This window comes from Arachis duranensis, chromosome 4 (assembly GCF_000817695.3).
Source record: "Arachis duranensis cultivar V14167 chromosome 4, aradu.V14167.gnm2.J7QH, whole genome shotgun sequence".
In the NCBI taxonomy this organism is placed as follows: domain Eukaryota; kingdom Viridiplantae; phylum Streptophyta; class Magnoliopsida; order Fabales; family Fabaceae; genus Arachis; species Arachis duranensis.
In genome coordinates, this window is record NC_029775.3 from 64,824,052 (window position 1) to 64,830,502 (window position 6,451).

A 6,451-nucleotide genomic window follows, 5' to 3' on the forward strand; every position below is an offset into this window, starting at 1 on the left:
CTTTCCCTTTGCTGTTAGAGACAAAGCTAAAATATCTTTGGATTTTCAACCTAAAGAAAGCTTAGACTCTTGGAAAAAATTGGTCAATGCTTTCTTGGCCAAATTCTTTCCTACTCAGAAATTGAGGAAAATCAGAGTGGAAGTTCAAACCTTCAGACAAAAAGAAAGTGAATCCCTCTATGAAACTTAGGAAAGATACAAGCAACTGATCAGGAGAATGGTCTATCCTAGGTATCTTCTATGATGGTCTATCTGAGATGTCTAAAATATCATTGGACAACTCTGTAGGTGGATCACTCCACTTGAAGAAAATGCCTGCAGAAGTAAGAGAACTCAATGAGATGGTTGCAAACAACCAATTCATGTACACTTCTAAGAGAAACCCTGTGAATAATGGGGTAGCTCAGAAGAAAAGAGTTCTTGAAGTTGACACTCTGAATGCCATACTAGCTCAGAACAAGATCTTGACTGAGTAGGTCAATATAATCTCTTAGCATTTAATTGGAATACAAGCTGCAGCTTGCAACGCTCAAGAAGCTTCCTCTGAAGAAAAAGCTTATGATCTTGACCAACTGGTGCACGAAATTGCAATCACACTTTTGCAATCCCGCACAACTAACCAGCAAGTGTACTGGGTCGTCCAAGTAATATATATATATTTACTGTTGGGTATTGTTGTTATGTTTTTAAATTATTTAAAGGTATTTTTATCGATAGTAAAATTCGGATGCATTTCTGTCCGCGTTTGAATAATTCAAGAGCATTTTTGGTGGTTAACCCTTATAATATTGTTCCAAGTTATTATCTAACATTAGATTTGAGTCTTGCTTCGAAGGTTATCTGAAACTGTAGGTCGATCTCAGATGAGATCTTCTGTGCTGGTCGGAACGGTTGTATCCGATTTGTTGGACTTGTTGGTGGTGCTGATTCCTTCGTCCCCGGAGGGTGGGGGGTACCTGCAAGGGACTCCGAGATGCTTAAGTTAGCAAGGGTATTAAGTAGGTATTGAGTAGAATCAGAGTATAAGTTATACCTGGGTGCTCTAGTGTATTTATAATGGCATAGAGTGACCTTCTTTGGAGATAAGATAGTTATCTTATCTTATCTTATTTTATCTTTGAGTGAGGTCATCTTATCTTCAAGGGAACCACCTTTATCTCTACAGGTTTGGGTTGCCCTTGGATTCGGGACGTGTTCCTCTGTTTGGGCCCCTTATTGGGCTTTCCTGTGACTTGGCCGAGCTCTTTGAGAAGAGGTCAGGTCGTCCTGACCTGAAGAGGTCGGTCGCTTTGTCCGTAGAACATCCCGGGTCGGACAGCTCGACCCAAGGTATGAACAGTGTCCCTGCTCGAGCTCGGTCTTCTTTTGGAGGTAGAGTCTTAGTTTTTAGGACTTCGAACCTTCTCAGGTGGAGCCGAACTCGAGCATTTTGTCGACTTTATCTTTGTAGAGTTCCTTTTTGAATGCGGAACGTTTTGCTTCCTCTGAGAGCGCGTGCTTTTGTATTAGCGTCCTAGCCTTGGGAATGTGCGAGGGTTTTAATGCATTCATTAATTGTTTTTAATGCCCCATTTTCTCTTGGTTTCCTTTATTCAAATTTTGTATCCAAGAGACGGTTTTCTTTTCCTGTAACTTCCCTTCTTTCTCGCCGTTTCCTGTCCTGCATTTCTCGTTTTCTTTTTGTGATGTTTTGGCATTCGCTTGGTACTTCCGCTTCGTGGTCGATTCTTCGCTGCTCCTTTTCTTTCAAAGCTTTTCTTCTTTCTTCCAGGTTGGTCTTTGCTTTCTCTTCACTGTTTATTTCTGGTGCTTTGTTTTTTATTTTTGACGATGCTCTGATTTTGTATGTTAGAAAGCTTGAACCTTTTTTCTTGTTTTTCTGCTTGGTTTACTGCTGTGACGCCTGTTTCTTGGTCTTCTTTCGTCCTTATGTATGCTTTGAGTGATTTTCCTGGTTTTGGCTTCTTTTGGGGTTTCGTGTGTCTGTCGTTGGTTTCCGTACTGCTGTTTTGAAAAAGGTTGCTCCTTTGATAACTTTGTTTGCTCCATTAATGATTTTGTTTTTGTTTGATGACTTTTCCTTGACTTTCGCCTTTTTCTCCTCGGGATGTTGTTTGCTTGGGAGAGAGTTTTGTCTTTGTAGTGTTTTTCTGAAACCTTACTCTGTCATTGCCTCGAAAGGATGCCCCTGGACCTTGGGTTGTGTCCAGGGGTTTTCCTTTTTATCTGTTATACTGGCGCTGGATTGTGTTGTCCGAGTGGTTTTGATTTGATCTGGGATGTTTCTACCTTTTTTAGTAATCCAATATTTTTCTTGTTTGTAGGACTTGTTGGCCATGTCTTCCTGAAAAAACATTGTCGAGGCATCTCCTGTGGTTCCTAAAGGGATGTCCGATTGGCTGGACTCTCTTGTCTTGCTGTGTGTTTCTTTAGCCGATTCTGAATTTTGTGTGACGCTTAGAAGGCATCATCATGTCTGTAGCAGTGAGGATCAGGAGAGCAATTACGAGTTAGTAGCACCCGATTCTGGTGATAGAGTTTGCTTCCCGGTCCTGACCCAAGGGGAACGTCCCTTCTTCTATGCTTATGATTTCTTTTTTGGCCAAATGAACATCAACTTTCATTTTACCTCTTTTGAGACTGACCTACTATGGTCTTGTAACATAGCCCCTTCGTAGCTCCATCTGAATTCGTGGGGTTTCATCAAGATTTTTCAGCTTGTTTGCCTTTGGGGTTAAGAATGAGGTTTTTTCTTGGTCGGGTGGGTATATTGGGATTTGGTTATATCCTGAGTATGCATCCATGAAGGAGAGGTATTTATATCCGGAGGAGGCATCTACCAGAGTGTCGATGTTTGGGAGCGGATAAGGATCTTTCAGGCAGGCTTTGTTGAGATCAGTATAATCAGTGCACATTCTCCATTTTCCGTTTAACTTTTTTACAAATACGACATTAGCAGGCCATAGCAGGTATTTGACTTCTCTTATGAAACCTGCCTCCAGTAGAGCTCGTACCTGTTCTTCCACAGCTTGAGAGCGTTCTGGTCCTAGGTTTCTACGCCTTTATTGTACCGGCCGAGATCCTGGGTAGACTGCTAGCTTGTGGCACATTAATTTGGGATCTATGCCTGGCATGTCTGCGGCTTTCCACGCAAAGAGGTCGGCGTTGTCTCGTAAAAACTGTATGAGTGATTCTTTTATGTCTCCTTTTAGGAGTGTGTCGATATTGGTTGTTTGGTCCGGAGTATCCCCGATCTGGATTTTCTCTATTTCTCCTTCAGGTTGTGGGCGGAGCTCTTCCCACCTCTGAACTCCACCGAGCTCAATTGTGTGGAATTCTTCTCCTCTGCCTCTGAGGTTTAGACTTTCGTTGTAACAGCGGCGCGCCATCTTCTGATATGCCTTTATCGTGGCTATTCCTCCTGCAGTTGGGAACTTTATGCATAGATGCAGAGTCGAGACTATTGCGCTGAGCTGATTTAATGTTGTCTGACCTATTAGGGCATTATAGGCTGAACTTACATCGACTACGATATAATCTATTTTGAGTGTTCTTGACTGACTTCCTTTTCCGAAAGTTGTGTGGAGCGAGATGTATCCCATCAGTTGAACTGGGGTATCTCCTAGCCCGAACAGGCTGTCCGGATATGCTCTGAGTTCTTTTTCTTCCAGGCCGAGTTTGTCGAAAGCAGTTTTGAATAAGATATCGGCAGAGCTCCCTTGGTCTATCAACGTGCGGTGAAGATTTGCGTTTGCCAGTATAATAGTGATGACCATGGGATAGTCATCCCCTGATGTGACGCCGGATGCATCTTCCTTGGTAAAAGTGATAATCGGGATGTCGGGTGCTTCCTCCTTTCTTGCGACGTGATATACGCCTTTGAGATGTCTTTTGCGAGATGATTTGGAGATCCCCCTCGGCAAATCCGCCATGTATCATGTGGACATGTCTTTCTGGCATTCGAGATGATCGCGCGGTTGGTTCGACATCTTCTGCTCTTCTTCTTTTTCTTTGTTCATCATCATGGGTGGATAGATATCGATCTAGGTTTCCTTCTCGTATGAGCTTTTCTATGACATTTTTTAAGTCGAAACACTCATTGGTGGAGTGCCCGCAGATCCGATGGTATTCGCAATATTCAGCCCAGTTTCTTCCTCCTGTTTTGCCTTTGAGTGGTCGAGCTGGTGGTATTTTTTTCTTGTTGCAAACCTCTCTGTATACATCCACAAGAGACACCCGAAGACGGGTGTAATTGTGATATTTTTTTATTTTCTCTCCATGTCGATCTTCCTTCTTTCTAGAATCTTTATCTTTATCCCGGGGGGTGAACCCGACTTTCGAGGTCTCTCCTAATCGGGAGTTTTCCTCCATGTTGATGTATTTTTTCGCTCGTTCCTGCACCTCATTCAGAGATGTGGGGTACTTCTTTGATATAGATTGACTAAAGAGCCCTTCTCGTAAGCCATTAATGAGGCCCATGATAGCGGCTTCTATTGGCAGGTTCTGTATATCCATGCATGTCTTGTTGAATCTTTCCATGTAGTTATGCAGGGTTTCCCGTTCTCCTTGCCTAATTCCCAGTAAGCACGGAGCATGTTTAGCTTTGTCTTTTTGGATGGAGAATCTGGCCAGGAATTTCTTAGCCATGTTGTCAAAACTTGAGATGGACCTAGCAGGGAGGTTGTTGAACCATCTAATTTCTGTTTTTGTTAAAGTAGTTGGAAATGATTTGCAACGAACTGCATCTGAGGCGTCGATGAGATACATTCTGCTTCTGAAGTTGCTAAGATGATGGCTGGGATCTGTAGTGCTGTCGTATAAGGTCATGTCTGGGAGTTTAAAGTCCTTTGGGATTTTCGTCTTCCTGATCTCCTTGCCGAATGGATCTTGCTCCTTGCGATTGCTACGTTTAGGAGTGGATCGGCTGGCTTTCGTCTTGACACCGGCCTCAAGTTTTAGGAGTTTATTCTCCAATTCCCGGTGTCGCCTTAATTCCCTTTGTAGGTCCTTCTCGACCTCTCATTGGCGTAGGGCTTCTTCCTCGAGTTGTTTCAACCGGTCTTGAAATGCATCCATGGCTCCCTCGTTTGGGGAGTTCTTCTTGTTGTTGTTTTAGGAAGTATCTTTTGGGGTAGTGTCTGCGTTTTTATGTGTCATTTTTTCTTCTAGATCTGAGGTGTGGTCATTGTCATGGTCATCCGCCATGGTGGTGGGATGACTTTCAGGTTCTCCGCCAACAGCGCCAATGTTCCGAGGGTTACCTGAAACTGTAGGTTGATCTCAGATGAGATCTTTTGTACTGATAGAAGATTACGTGTCCGGCTTGTGCATGGCGGCCAGAGCTATCGTGTCCGACTGGTTGGAACGGCAATGTTGCTGATCCTTCATCACCGGAGGGTGGTCGTACCTGCAAGGGACTCCGATGCTTAAGTTTGCAAGGGTATTAAGCAGGTTTTTGGTAGAATCAGAGTATGAGTTATACCTGGGTGCTCCAGTGTATTTATAATGGTATAGAGCGACCTTCTTAGATAAGATAAGTTAGTTATCTTTATCTTATCTTATCTTATCTTTGAGTGAGGTCATCTTGTGTTCAAGGGAACCGCCATTATCTCTATAGGCTTGAGCTGCCTTTGGATTTAGGTCGTGTTCCTCCATTTGGGCCCTTTTTGGGTTTTTCCTGGTGATTTGGCCGAGCTCTTTGAGGAGAGGTCGGATTGTCCTGACCTGAAGAGGTCGGTCGTCTCATCAGTAGAACATTCCGGATCGGACTGTTTGACCCAGGGTATGAACAATGACCAAGAACAAAGATAAATAGTCTCTCTTTAAACCTGATCCTTAACCTGAGAAAACTCTAAGGAGGTATTTACAACAAGTTAAAGTAGAACACTCTGGATGAAACCTCAAAAATTCTCGAACAAGAAGCTGAAGAAATGGCAGACAATGCTAATAATAGAGGAGATGCAAGAAAGGTTCTCGGTGACTACACCATACCTACCTCTGATTTCTATGAAGAAGTATCTCCATACCTTCCATTAGAGCTAACAACTTTGAGCTTAACCCTCAGTTAGTGTCTCTTCTGCAACAGAATTGCAAGTTTCATGGACTTTCACTGGAAGATCCACACCAATTCCTGTCGAAATTCTCGCAAATTTGTGACACTGTTAAGACCAATAGAGTGGATCCTGAGGTCTACAGACTTATGCTCTTTCCTTTTGCTGTAATAGACGGAGCTAGGATATGGTTGGATTTTCATCCTAAAGAAAGCCTAGACTCTTGGAAAAAGTTGGTCAATGCTTTCTTGGCCAAGTTCTTTCCACCTCAAAAGATGAGCAAGCTTAGGGTGGAAGTACAAACCTTTAGAAAAAGAGAGGGTGAATCCCTCTATGAAGATTGGAAAAGATACAAGCAACTGATCAGGAGGTGTCCTCCTGACATGCTCTCAGAATGGGCC